The sequence below is a fragment of the Mustela lutreola genome, chromosome 11, assembly GCF_030435805.1.
Source record: "Mustela lutreola isolate mMusLut2 chromosome 11, mMusLut2.pri, whole genome shotgun sequence".
In the NCBI taxonomy this organism is placed as follows: Eukaryota; Metazoa; Chordata; class Mammalia; order Carnivora; family Mustelidae; genus Mustela; species Mustela lutreola.
The window spans coordinates 68899359-68913336 of NC_081300.1; the positions used below are offsets into that span (position 1 = coordinate 68899359).

A 13978-nucleotide genomic window follows, 5' to 3' on the forward strand; every position below is an offset into this window, starting at 1 on the left:
TCCCTGCCATCCCCGCCCCTCGCTGCTGCGCCAGCCAATTCTTGGGAGGGTTCCGCCCATTCTCGTGCCCCATTGGGGAAATTCAATTTGGCGGCCACGCCCCTAGGCAGGCCCCGCCCTACGCGGGCCAGGTAGGGGATTGTAGTCTGGGGGCCACTGCATCCCCCACTTTGGCTGGTTGGGCAGGCGTGGGCAGGAGGACTCAGCTTCGCACCAAAGTAGTGGAGGGCGCCCAAAGCCGGGGTAAGTGGCGCGGGCTCGTCCGACTCGTGGAATCTTCAGAACAGCCCCTCTCCGCCCTCCTCTTTGTTCGTGAGACCTTGTCCTTTCCCCCGACTCCGCCCCCTTCTCGCGTTAGCGGTAGGTTTGGCTGCCGCCCAAGCTGCTTTCGGGACACCTGGTCCCGGCCACCTAGGAGCAGGGTTTGTGACCGGGCAGCACGTCGATCCTATGTTGGTGCATCTTGAGGAGCGTCTCAGGTGGAGTAGGATCCATCACAACTATCCTTCCCCAGTCGACACACCTTGGGATGGACGTTGCCTTTATCTGTCATGCATTTCCCTTCCGAGCCCCCGCCCTGGCCAGGGACCGCCTCTGGTTGCGCTAGCGTCCTAAATAGGGAACACGGAGTCCAGACTCTCATTCAGTAAGTGGGGAAAACAGGCCCAGAGAGATTCAACACGCCCAAGACAACACCAGAAGTCAGCCAGGGGACCCAAGAGCTCAGATCCACTGGGGAGGGTGGTCCCCGGTATTTCGTGCTGGAGGCTCAGGACCTTCCCACCGACCCACAGATCCAGGGTCATTGGATCCTACTTGTTCAAGGAGTTCGGGAGGTGGAGTCTGGAGTCCTGTCTGTCAAATAAAAACAATTCCAGCTTTTTTATTTTGTACTTGCCGCGTGCCAGGTGTATATACTCCCTATAACGACCATTTGAGCCCAGGATTACTGTTCTGTTTTACAGTTGAGGACAACAGCTGATGGTGGAACTGTGATTCATCCCAGCACCTTTTGAGCCCAGAATTTGCTTTTACGTGGGGGTTATGAGGGAAGTAGTTTCCGCCTATTGCCCTAGCAGAACCCCACAGCCCTGCTGTCCAGATCCTGGTGACCACCCACCCACCCAACCCACCTCAACCCCATCTAGAATAGGGCCAGTACACTCCCAGACTCTTTTAAAAGGTGTCATCTTATTTCATCCCCATCTCCCTGAGGGGTGGTTCCACTTTACCTCTGAGAAAAGCAAGACACGGAGAGGGAAGAGACTTGTGAAGGTCACACAGCAGGAGGAGCAAACAGAGCCCAGTTTGGGAGCCCACATTTGGAGGTCCCCTTCTGGGTGGGCCCCGTCTAGGCCCTCTCTACTTGACCTAGATACTGTGTTATTCACCGGAATGAGGGGCAGCCCCCTCTAAGGCTAACTTGGTCCTACTTCAAACCTCGTGCGGCCCTCGGAACAGTGGGTTAGGGTGGGGTACACCTAGGCTACCTCAGTTTCTCAGGGCCTGCCTGTGTGTCTCCAATGAAAGGCTTGCTTCTTGCTAGCCCCACACCCTCTCCCCGCCCCATACCCCATTCCGCCAGGCTGGGAGGAACCACACAGGTGATTCTATGCCTGCGGACTTACTAGGGCTTACTAATTCTTGCACACGCTCACCACGTCTTGGCAGTACGGAAGAGGTGCGTGGGTCCCTTCCTGAGGTTGAACCCTCAGGGCTGGGGTCCTCCTCCAGACCTACCGCCCAGACTCTTTCTTCCTCCCTGCAAAGGGTGGGGCGGGATGACGGGGGTGGCAAAACAAAGATCAAAGGGTAGCCAGGTACAGTGCCCAGGAAGCCTTCATCCACAGCCCAGGAAGGAGCAAACATCCCACGAGGAGAGCCTTTCAGTAATTGAGCACCCATTGCATGTCAGACACAGGGTTTGGCCTATTGCAAGTTAAGCACTGTGCAAGGTAAGTATTACCTGGATTTTACAGAGGAGGAAGCTTAGGGAAGTGAAGGCACCTTGGGCTGGTAATGGCATTCAAACTTGAGTGGAATTCTGCCCCATGCCTAAGGCCCTTTCCTCCATCTTGCTTCCTCTAGGATGGGGGAAATCCTGGAAGACTTCTCGAAGGAGGTGATTTGCATAATGGTCCTTGAGGAAGGGTGTGAAGAAATCCATCACACAGAGAAGATGGGGAAAGGCATGGAAGGGTATTTGCGGCAGGGAATAGTGTGAATTAAGGCTGGGAGGTTTGTAAGTAGGAAAAGGAGGAGAAATGGGTTGTAGATGAAGCGGGAAATGGAGATGGAGGTGGGCCCTGAATCTCAGGTGAACAAAATGTACGTATCTTCAAGGCACTGGGGAGGTTGGGCCTCAGTCTATCCATCTGTAAAATGAGGGGATTTGACCGGCCTGCTTCAGGCCTTCCCCAGGCAAGGGGCTATAACAGAAAGGGTCCAGATTGCTCCAGGTCCAGTCCTGGACTGGAAGAGCAGGGAGTGGATGGAGCAGCTCAGGAGCCAAGGGTAATATTTTGCTCCAGTGCCCGAGTCTGAGAATAAATATTTTACCAAGCTGGCAGTGCCAGATCCCTGAATCACCCTGGCTTCCCCTACTCCCAGCTTGGGTCCTGCAGAAGGCAAGGCAATGGCTCTGCCCCAGGCAAAGTTTTGGTCCCCTCAAAGCCTCAATTTCCTTATCTGAAGAGTGGAGGAATTATGGCCTGAGCTTCCTAAGCCCTTTCCTCACTAGACTGACTATACAACATAAAATTCCAAGACTTTCAGGGAGACCCTACCTTGGGATATGCTCACAAGTGGCTGTGAGGCCAGCCAAGGCCAGAACCTTGGGCCTATGAGGGAGTACAGGGGCTGCTGGGCACAGGGAGGGTTAGACATGGGTCAGAGCTGTGCCTGCTGTTGGGGTCTCACAGCCTAATCAGAGTAGGGGGAGACATGGTATGTGGACTCTAAAAATTGTACACAACGAAGTCCTCACTTGCTGTTTGGCATGCTGAGGGGATGGGGAAGGGCAATCTGGTGAAGGGAGGAGCATGAACAAAGGAAGGGAGGTAGGACTGTGAGGATTTTGTTGGGAAAATGTCAAATAGATGAAGCTAGAGCATAAGGTCCTTGAGGAGAGCTGGTCCTTATTGAGCTTGGTGGAATCTAAGGGCTGTAACCTTCCTCATAGGCAGAACTGGAGGCTCCCACGGTCATGGCCAGCAGTCCCAGGAATAGGAATGGGGACCTGTTTGGCAAACAGGTTTGGCAAGGCTGTCTCCTGTATGATGTCATCCAGCTGCTGTGTTCTCTGAGCAACAGTACCAGATAAACTTCCGGCCTTGGAGAAAAAGGGGACCTGGCTTTAAGTGCTGAAGGATGGGAAAGGAGTGACTCTTCATTGGAAGCTTGGAGTCAAGTGGGCTCCGGGAAGAAGGGGGCCTGAGATGCCCAGGAACCCCACTAACCCAGTTTCATGGAAAAAGGAGAGGATTCAGGATGGGCTGGCCTGGACCTCTTGTGACTTCTGGGGGGTTCTCTGATGTTTGACATCCATCTGAGGTCATGATAGTAGCCCTGTGTAATTGCCACTCAGTGGGTTGGAGCCTGGCTCCAGATCGCCCTTATAATACATGAGTGGCAATTTTGTTATTACCAAGACCCTCACAGTTCTGTAGACCTGTAAGGAAGGACTATCATTATACAGAAGAGGAGACCGGCTCAGCGAGACCAGGCCATGTCCACCCCTCACACAGGATTTGAACCTGGAATCTTTATTCTTTCTTTCTTTCTTTTCTTTTTTCTTTATTTATTTATTTGACAGAGAGAGGGAGAGAGAGACAGCGAGAGAGGGAACACAAGCAGGGGGAGTGGGAGAGGGAGAAAAGACTCCCTGCAGAGCAGGGAGCCCCATGCAGGGCTTGATCCCAGGACCCTGGGATCATGACCTGAGCTGAAGGCAGATGCTTAATGACTGAGCCACCCAGGTGTCCCTAGAATCCTTATTCTTAACCACAGTACCCTGCCCTCTCCTCTAACGTTTGGGATCTGCCATCTGCCCACATGGGCTCTTGTCCTATTTCTTAACTATTCAGCATAGCAGCTGAATCTTGGCATCGTGGAGTCCTAGATGCCCACCTTGTGATCTGAGTAAGTGCTCTGAGTCCCAACGAGGGCAAGGAACAGGCTTTAGATTATATAGCAGCTTGGAAGTGGAGACCCTCCGTACCCCTGATCCCAGCCTCCCAAATCCCTTGTTTCCCCCTTGGCCTGGCACACCCAGGCCTGAGATACCAACACCTGGCACATACTGAGTGCTCATTATGTACCCTTCACCCATTTAATCATCACCACGGCCCAATGAGGTAGATGCTCCGATTATAGCCATTTGATAGATAAAGACACTGAAGCTCAGAGAGGGAAAGTCACTTGTTCAAGTGGATACAACATGTCGGTGGTAGGGCTGAGGGCTGAGGCCTGAGCCCAGTTGTGTGGCCCCTTCCCCTTGGAGGACCTAATAGCCCTCATGGGAGGCACAGACCTCAAGGCGGGAGGGCAGATGGTCCCTTTGCCAGCTCCAGAGGCGAGCAGGGTCCAGTTGGTAGTTTCCACGCAGGCCTGGCCTCTCCCGGCCAGGCAGAAAAGTGCTGAGGCTGTGGAAATGCTCTGAACCTTCCCAGAGGAGGCGGCCACGGTGGGAGGGAGTGCTCGGTGCAGGCCTCAGAGCCAAGTGGAGACGTGGCGGCTGGACCCACTGCAGGCGAGGGAGGGCAGGCGGGGTGGGGCCCAAACCCAAACCGGCCTCTGGAGCAGCTTTCCCAGCCATCCGCCAGCCAGGCCTGGCCCTGCCCACCCTTCTAGCTCCCCATCTGGATTTGAGATGAGGACTCTGGGCCTAATAATAGCTGAGTGGCAGCAAAGACAGGGCCTGGAGCTACAGCAAGTGGAGGGCTAGGATCACCCCCATTGTCTCGTGCTGGCCTGGAACAGGTTTCAGAACTTTTAAAAATAATAGCAAGGGCTTGCGAAGCGCATACCGGTGCCAAGATTGGTGCTAAGGCTTAGCCCACAGTAACTCGTTTATTCCTCACAGTCACCCACTGAGATAAGATTGCTATTAGCCCTATTTGAAGGATAGAGAAACTGAGGCACAGAGTTAAGCAGCTTGCCTCTTATGGTTGCGGCTGCCTCCAGCTGCTGAGCACATACACGTCTGTCCCAGACGCTGTGCTAAGCACTTTTGTGTATTTTCCCATTTGAGGAAACTACATGAGGCATTAGGGGCAGGCTGCATTTACTGAGATGAGGAAAAAAAACACCCAGAGAAAAAAGGGACTTGCCCAAGGTCACGTGGCTCAAGAGACAGAGTAGAGACTCAAACCCAGGACTCCCAAACTCTAGGGAAGTTAAGACCTTGGCCCCTGGAATCAGACAAACCTGACTGCTGGGGACATCATGGCTCCTTAGCTTTGTGTGGCCTTGGCAATTTGCATCCCCAGCCCAAGCCTCTGTTTTCTCCTCTTAAAATGGGGGTTTGGCTGAGAAGATCCTATTCTACCCGCCAGACAGTAAGCCCATCTGGGGGGAAGTAAGTGGTTTATACTATGCATTTACATGATACATTCACGAATTAAATTCTCACAATAGCCGCTGAAGTGGGGACTCCTCTTGTCCCCCCATTTTGCAGAAGAGAGAGGAATATAAGCTCAGAGAGGGAAAGGGACTTGCCTGGGATGCTTAGCAGGTGAGTCAGGATTGGAACCCAGTGCTATGATTCCAGAGGCTGAGCTCTTATCTCTTTACACTTTGCCCTCTGAAACTGAGGCACAGAGTGGGTGTGAGTTATGCCTGCGTCACACAGCAAGGTGGGTCTTTAGGGACATATGATGCACGAAGGCCAGGAGGGGAAAAGTTGTCTGCCAGCCCCAGCTCACTGAAATCACAGATACTTTGGGTTTGGAGCTTAAGATCTTCCCCAGCCTCAAAGGCTAGAGCAAGATCCAGATTTGGGGCCCTCTTTCCTAGGAGGCTAGGGTGCTGGATTCTGTTCCAATTATTATCTGCTTCATCTTCCTGGGCCTCAGTTTCCTCGTCTTTCAATTGGGGGGTACTAATATCTCCCGTGGTAGACTGTTTGCAAAAATCACTGCAATGCTTTGCTCCTTCTAAGCAAGACCCTTTGCAATGTGACCTTGAAATCCCTCCCATGAGGAGACAAAATCTGTTTCCTCTCCCCTTGAATCAGGGCTCAGCCAATGACTTATTTTCGCTAACAGAATACAGGGGAGATGACACTGCCAGTACTGAGACTGAATCCTTAGGGAGATCTTGTAAGCTTCTGCTCGTTCTCTTGGAAACTTCCAGGCTGGCATGTGACCAGACCGGGGTCTCTTGAATGAGGGTGAAAGACCACCGGAACAGGAACAAGTTGTCCGAGCTGTGGCTGTGCTCATCAGTCACCGGCTGATCCCCCGGCTGACCACAGATGAATGTGTAAGCCCAACTGAGACCAGAAGAACCTTTATCTAGGCTCAGCCCAAATTGCCCATCGGTGAAATCATGAGCTAAATAAATGGTTGCTGTTTTAAGGCACTAAGGTTGGGGTGATCTGTTATGCAGCACTGCTGTGGCAATTAATAACTGGTATACAGGTTTTTTTTTTTTTAAGTTTATTTATTTATTTAAGTAATCTCTACACATGGTGTGGGGCTTGAACTCATGACCCCGAGATAAAGAGTCGCATGTTCTTCCCATTGAGTCAGCCAGGCGCCCAGGTATACAGTTTTATTCAGTGTAATTAACGTAACAAACCAAAAATCTTAGTGGCCTAACCCAGTTGGAGTTTATTTCTCACTCACACAAACTCCGATAAAGGGCAGAGCTCTCCTAACCCATCTCTTTTGGAAGGCACCTCTCTTCCAAGCAACAACTCCCTCACGCCCTCCTGGAATCTGTTTTTGAGTCTTACGCATGTAGAAAGGGAACCCAGAAATCAAGAGGCTCACACACTCTTAATTGCTTTGCCCAGGACTGCAAGTGAGGTTGAGGCTGTGCCCTTCCTGTGTGCACAGGAAGAGGGAATAGGTTGGAGAACCCAAAGCATTGTTTCTGCCACATTTTCTCTCTCCTTGGGCTGTCATGAGGGCTCAAGCAGAGAATTAACATTTATAAAGAATTAATTCTAGCACGCAGCACAGGGTGGTTTGAATAAGGAACAATTTATAGGTGAAGAATCTGAGGCTGAGAGAGGTTGAGGAATTTGCCCCAATCACACAGTAAGCCAGCTGAGCAGCTGTTTTGTGGTAGTGAAGGTTCAGGACAGATCTGGAGTTGGACAGATCTGGGTACTTCCTCGATGTGTGGCATTAGGTTTCAATGTCCTCATCCACAAAATGGAGAGAGGAATAGGTCCAACCTCATAAGGTCGGGGGTGAGCGTTCAGGAACTTGCATATGTCAAGAGCTTAGGTTAGATCCTGGTACGTGGGCACTGCTTAGTAAGTATTAGCTATCTGAACAGATGTGATGCTACTTCTGTTCTTACCTTGCCAGGGTCAACAATTTTTTATGTTTTGTGCAAACTCCACCCCTTCCCTCCACCTCTTGTGGTGTGAATGTTCTTATTTACTTGGTTAAGAGAGGAAAACTTTTCCTCGGTTGGCTATTAGTCACTCAAAAAACCTTTACAAGCATGAAGCCCCCAAATACCCATGGGTGTTCTGCTGACAGGTCTGAAATGCCCTCATTATGGCTCCTTTTAGACTAAAGCTTGACCCTGTGAAATACATCCCCTTCCCAATGCACCCTTAGGATCATCCCATCACTGAGAAAGGGGCAAGGTGAGAGGGTCTGGAGCCAAGGGGCTCCAGCTGGGGAAAGGCCAGAGCCAGAGCAGACCCTGTTGGGTGTGTGGTCCGGGCATTCTGCAAATGTCTGTCGCACAGAGGAAAGGTCCCAGATGGGTAAGAAGTGGCTTCCCCTCCTTTTTCCCCATGTAAGCCGTCTCTGAGCCTCTCCTTGCAGCCAGCCAGCCAGAGGTTCAAGAGCATATGCTGCAACTTGGCAGGTCTCGTGGAGCTGACAGTCTGGATGGGGAGACAGACTCGGCAGACAGAGCACCATATAAAGTTATCATCACGATTTGGGTGAGCTTGTGAAGGAGGGGCCGCATGACCATGGGAGAACGTCCTGGGGGCCTACTTGAAATCATTTTTCAAGATGCGTTTCGAATGGATAATCCTGGGAGGTCAGAGAAGGTGTCTCTCAGGAGATAATTATGGCTGGATCTGGAGGATAAGAAGAAATTTGCTGAACAAAGAACTGAGTTGGTGTTGTGAGGGGTGGTGTTCCAGGCAGGGGGAATGGGCTGTGCAAATGCAGGAACAACCTCCAGGAACTGATGGAGGATCAATGTGACTGCAGTTTGAAGGGTAAAGGAGGAGTCGGGTGGGAATGAAAAGGGAGAGGGGAGCAGGAGCCAGGCCAAAGGGTCCTCGTAGGTGATAATGGTTATATAATTTGTGGGGTCTGGTGCAAAATGAAAACAGGAAAACCTGTGTTCAAATATCATTACGAATTTCAAGATTGTGACAGGAGCATTAAACCAAGTGTGGTACCCCATGGCACTGCACAGATCATACACTTGTGATGTTCCTGCCTGTGGACCATGGTAAGAAGGAAGGACTTCACTGAGGGCTGGAGAGAGCCACTGAAGGCTCTTGAGCTAGGGGTGATAAGCTCTGATTTGCACAAGCTTTAGCTGCTTATACACCTGGGTGTTATGTGACCCTCTTCTCTGTACATGTGGTCCGATTCATTTCCTGAAATGCTTTCCTCAGAAGGGCATTCTCCTGCTCAAGAACCTGCAATGGCTTCCACCCCCTAATCAGATCCAGCCCAAACTCCCTACAAGATACTCAATGTCCTTCATAATCTGCCCTCCCACGATTTAGTTAACCTGTTGCCAACCCGGGCCGTGTGCTGAATCCCAGAGTTGATGAACTAACTCAAGGACACAAAGCAATTATAGGAGGGCAAGCCAGGACTAGAACCCAGGTCTCCTGACGTTTTCCCACCCTGCCTTGGAGGAGAGTGAAGCCTCACAGTGTACTTTGTAACCCATCCTCCCAAATTAGCACAGACGTTGCATATAATAGCTGCTTGATACCTGCCCATGGCGCCCATCTTTGCCAGGGTAATTGTGTTCCAGGGTCCAGGATGTAGTCAGTGTCCTTCCTGACTCCTCCTCTCCATCCTGGCTACCTCTAGGCATTCACCACTCCCCACCGTACCTCTCAGTGCCTGGTGGGCCAGGTCCTGCCCACAGACATGTCTCTGGCCCACAAAGCCTTTTATTTTACTTTATTTCTGAAAGGTTGTATTTATTTACTTGACAGAGAGCAAAAGCAGGGGAGGAGAAGAGGGAGAGGGAGAAGCTGACTCCCTGCTGAGCAGAGAGCGCGAAGCAGACTCAAATCCAGGACCCTGGGATCATGACCTGAGCCTAAGGCAGAGGCTTAACCAACTGAACCACCCAGGTGCCCCTACACAGCTTTTAAAACCTTTTTAAATTTGTCACTGATATTTAAAAATCAGGAAATTTCACAGGGAAATCTGCATTTTTGTTTCACCGTAGTCTCCAGCCTGGGTCTAGATTCCCCCAGGGTAGCTGCTCCCTTGTGAAGTCAGTCCTCCAGTGAAGGGGTTCTGCCCTAAGCCCCCACTGGGCCTGTGGAATTTTGGACCTTGAAGAAAGAATGCCCTACTTTCCACCAAGAAGCAATCAGGATTCTGGAATGGGACCAATCAGGTGAATAATGGAGGGGTGGGGCCAAGAAAAGTAAACCCCACCCCCAGTCTCTGCCAAATGGAAGAGGGATGCCCATGACCTGGTGTTGCTGGTGTGGGTGAGAGCCTGTACATAATGGGTAAACTGGTTTGCAATTAGGGAGTAATTTGTTACCAGTTAATTAATGCACAATAGAGAGCAAGGGGGCTGGGAGGAGAATAAGGGACAGAAGCTCAGAAAGGAACCTCAGGTCTCTTTCTGGAAAAATATTACGAGGGCAATGAGGAATCCCCAGGGTAATTTTTGAAAACCTCTTTTATATTGTTGAAGGAGATGTAAATGTTCAGAAGCCCATCTCAAAGTATTTGGTCCCTTTGAGAAGCAGGTGGGTCTAACCAGGCTGTGGTGGTTGGGGCTGGAAGGTATGGAGTGGGACTGAGACTAACCTGCTCTTACTTTGAGGGGCAAAATGCTTTTGGGTATTAGGAAATGTTCTTTGCAAAAATTAGAAACCTCCCTGGATCGCCCTCAGCAGAAGGGGACACTAATAGAAGGCCATCAGAAGTGGTATCAAGATTGTAAAACTCTAGAAACAGCAGACTCATTGTTTTAGTCCAAATTGTTTTCTGGTTTCTAGACTTCCTTGTGATCAGCCTGTTGGTAAGAAGTACACACTTCCTGCATTCAAAGTGTGGTCGGTGGACCAGTAGCTTTGGCATCTCTTAGGCACTTGTTGGAAATGCAGAGTCTCAGGCCTCCCCCCAGTGTTACTGAACCAGAATCTGTATTTCAAGAAGATTTTCAGGGAGATTCATGTGCACATTACAGTTTGGATTTTTGGCCACAAGAATCAACTGGGTGTTGAGAAGGAGGATGGTTCATAAACCTGAAGGTTCCTAGGCCTTCAAGAAGAGCTGTTGCCGGGACGCCTGGGTGGCTCAGTTGGTTGAGCAGCTAGCTGCCTTCGGCTCAGGTCATGATCCCAGCGTCCTGGGATCAAGTCCCACACTGGGCTCCTTGCTCGGCGGGGAGCCTGCTTCTCCCTCTGCCTCTGCCTGCCATTCTGTCTGCCTGTGCTCGCTCTCTCTCCCTCTCTCTCTCTGATAAATAAATAAAATCTTAAAAAAAAAAAAAAAAAAAGAAGAGCTGTTGCCTTGGTGGTCTACAGGAGATGGGTGTTTTCCAGGGTCCACTGGGGAGAGGTCAATAAAATAGGCGAACAGTCTTGAGCTGCTGCCACCGATTTCTGCCCAGGTGCGAGTGGGACAGGTGGGAGATGGGCCAAAGAAACCCAGTCCTGTGACTTGTCAAAGGAGGAAGCCACTTCAGACCCTAGGGGGGATGCCCTGTATGCTGCTGGGTCTCTACTTAGGGGGCTCTATTTCAAGGCACTCATATGCTTGGTGGAAGAAGTCAGAGGGTGGCCTGGGCTGATGTCAAAGGGGACCTTCAACCGTCCTGCTTTGCTCTGGGTAAGCAGTTCCTAAAAGCTCCCCTTGGGCACAGAATGAGAGTAGCAATATTGATTTGGCTCTATAGGGAGTTTCAAAGCCCTTTAGCCTTTATCATATTTGATCTTCATAATGATCTCGCACAAAGGACCAAAAAGAAACAGCCAAGCATGGATGGCTTCTGCCTCTAAATCGGGTTGAATTCAACCCAGTGAGTGACTGTAACAACTAAGTTTAGTGAGAGCTGCTACTTAACTTATACCTCCCTCTTGATTTGTTAAAGTCCTGTTCTCAAATTAGAAGTGCTGTTGAGTTAGGACGCTGGGTCAGGGGTGAGCTCATCCTTTCACACATTATGAAGTTGTTCATTTAAAGTATGCCCATGTTAGTGCTCTCTATAAGAAACAAGCTTCCATCCAAGCTTGTTCATTACGTGGTGGGGTGTGAGTTTCCTTTTCAAAGCCAACATATTATTGGAGGAAGGCAGTTTCTTCTTTTACTTAATTCTGTCATGAGAGACAGACATGAGGTGTCACTTGGCACCTTGAGGCAGCTTCCAAAATTACAGACAGATTTGAGAAGGAAGTTGTCAATCTCTGTGGGGCTCACCTTAGGTCTCCAAAACTTACTAAATGACATTACAAGCAAGGCTTGGCAAGTAGGATGAGGGAGTCAGGCCAGTGAGGGCAGATAGAAGCAGGGAGGCATGAATGCACACAGGATGGAAATGGAGACATGACAACAGGTGGCGGTGATGACAGAGCTGAGATCCCTGGAAAAAGAATGAACGGTCCTAGTTAGCATTGCAGAACACTACTGCGAGCGTGGTCCTCCTTTATCCTTGGCAGCCCTGAGTGGTTAGATAGAATTATACCCATTTTACAGATAAGGATCCTAAGGTCTAGCAAGGACATGGAGCAACACATAACCAAGCCATGCTTCTCGCCCCAGGGCTTAGTGGGTGTACAGCTGATGTTTGTGGAATACAAGTAGAGACTGTGCATTTGATAGCACGTTTTAAATAACAAGAAATGGATATTTTTGTGTAGTCTTAAGTATCTCTCCACAAGACGCTTGCTAATTACAAAAGGGGCTCTTTACAATAGAGAAAGTTGGCAGAGGCCTTAACCAAGTGACCGATGTTAACATCATCAGTAATAATCATATTGACAGAATGTAGCCCCTGAATGATGTACTAAGAAGGGTACAACATTGCTTCATGGTATTCTTGCCAAAAATGCATAATCTTTATCTAATCACGAGACAACATCAGACATCCAAATTGAGGGATATTTTATAAAATGACTTACCAGCACTCTTCAGTGTCTGGGTTATAAGTGAAAAGAGAGCTTGAGGAACCGTCACAGACTGGAGGAGACTAAAAAGACATAACAAGTAAATGCAATGTGGGATTCTGACTTAGCTCCAAAAGAAAACTGGCAAAATTCAAACAAGGTCTGTATATTAGTTAATAGTATTATTATAGTAGTATTGATTTCCTGGTTCTGATCATCGTATTACAGTTGTGTAAGATGTTAATATTAGGGGAAGCTAGGTGAGGGGTACAGAAGGTGAAGATTTTAGTAGAACTCTTAACTTGTTTTTGCAAACTTCTGTAAGTCTAATTTCATGATAAAACACTTTAAGAATATGATGATAAATGAATTATATCTCAATTTTTAAAACACTACAAATCTTAACAAAGTAAAGCATGAATATGTAGCTTCTTTAGATGATAACGTCTCCTCTACCAGTGCTTATTTTTTCTCTTCTGATTTGAGATGGCATTTAGAATCTCTGTACCTTTTACATATTCTCTGCTCAAAAGTCACGTCTTCCAAGGTCTTCTCGATCTCCACAGCTAGGAGTTATATCTTCTTCCCCTGAACTCTAGTGATACTTTATCTGCCCCTTTACTAGGGTATTTATCATCTCCATGATGGACAATTATGGTATTTTCCACCTAGTCTTCTTGCCTGGCTCTTCTTTCCCCTTCTGATTCCAACCACGACTTTCTGGCAGGAGCTGCCACGTTTTTACAGACCCATCCCGAGCCACAGTTGATTGGTCCAGGGGTGGACATGTGACTCAGTTGGGCCAATCAGACACCTTCTTGGACTCCTCCCTCCCACCTCCAGAACTGAGAAGTTAATTAATTGGTCTGTCTGTGGAGGCTGGTGTTGGGAGTTACGTGGAAGCTGTTAGCCGTCACCTTCTCTGCTACATGGTGGGGGATCCCTTTCTGCCGCTAGTAAGGGAAGACAGATAACACAGAGAGCAGCAGAGAGTGAGATCGAGAGAGACCGTTTCTGCTTTTTGGAGTTTTTGGAGTTTTTGGAGTTTTCTGTTCTTGCCAGGTGTAGGTTGGTCGGTTGACCCTACTGTCTCCTACATAATCCCCAGAATCCAATCTCCCAACAAAATCTCCTCCCAATAAATCTTTATTAAGGTAGCCAGGATAGTTTTATGTAGCTTTCAACCTGAAGACATTCAAAGAATATAGCTACTCTGAATTATTCCTCTAAATGTTTTCTTTCTCCCACTCATCTGGAGATGGCCAAATGCCCACTGAGATACAGTTTTCACTGGCCTGCAGCTAGGGAAAAAACTAGAAGTGGTGAGTTATAAAGGTAATTGTTTTTAATTGCTAAATTCTGAGATAAGTCCTTATTAAATTTTATAGTGACAGTAGAAGGCAATGCTTTATTTTTCCTTTTCTTTGGTGCTCTTTGACAAATAACAAATGTTGC

At 49.0% G+C, this 13978-nt stretch overlaps 2 long non-coding RNA genes across 3 annotated transcripts; one reads left to right on the top strand and one right to left on the bottom strand.

Annotated features, from left to right (window-relative positions):
* Positions 1–55: 55 nt before the first annotated feature.
* Positions 56–10648, top strand: LOC131810925 (uncharacterized). Its single transcript, XR_009345772.1, has 6 exons — positions 56–243; positions 2089–2122; positions 8056–8134; positions 9386–9526; positions 9625–9798; positions 10415–10648. It is a non-coding gene; the product is annotated as an uncharacterized LOC131810925 (long non-coding RNA).
* Positions 6686–13243, bottom strand: LOC131810926 (uncharacterized). 2 transcript variants are annotated; one of them, XR_009345773.1, is made up of 3 exons: positions 13032–13243; positions 12539–12606; positions 6686–8275 (listed from the first exon to the last, which is right to left on the bottom strand). It is a non-coding gene; the product is annotated as an uncharacterized LOC131810926 (long non-coding RNA). The 2 variants fall into 2 exon arrangements; XR_009345774.1 differs by lacking the exon at positions 6686–8275 and adding an exon at positions 11537–12000.
* Between the last annotated feature and the right edge of the window lie 735 nt (positions 13244–13978).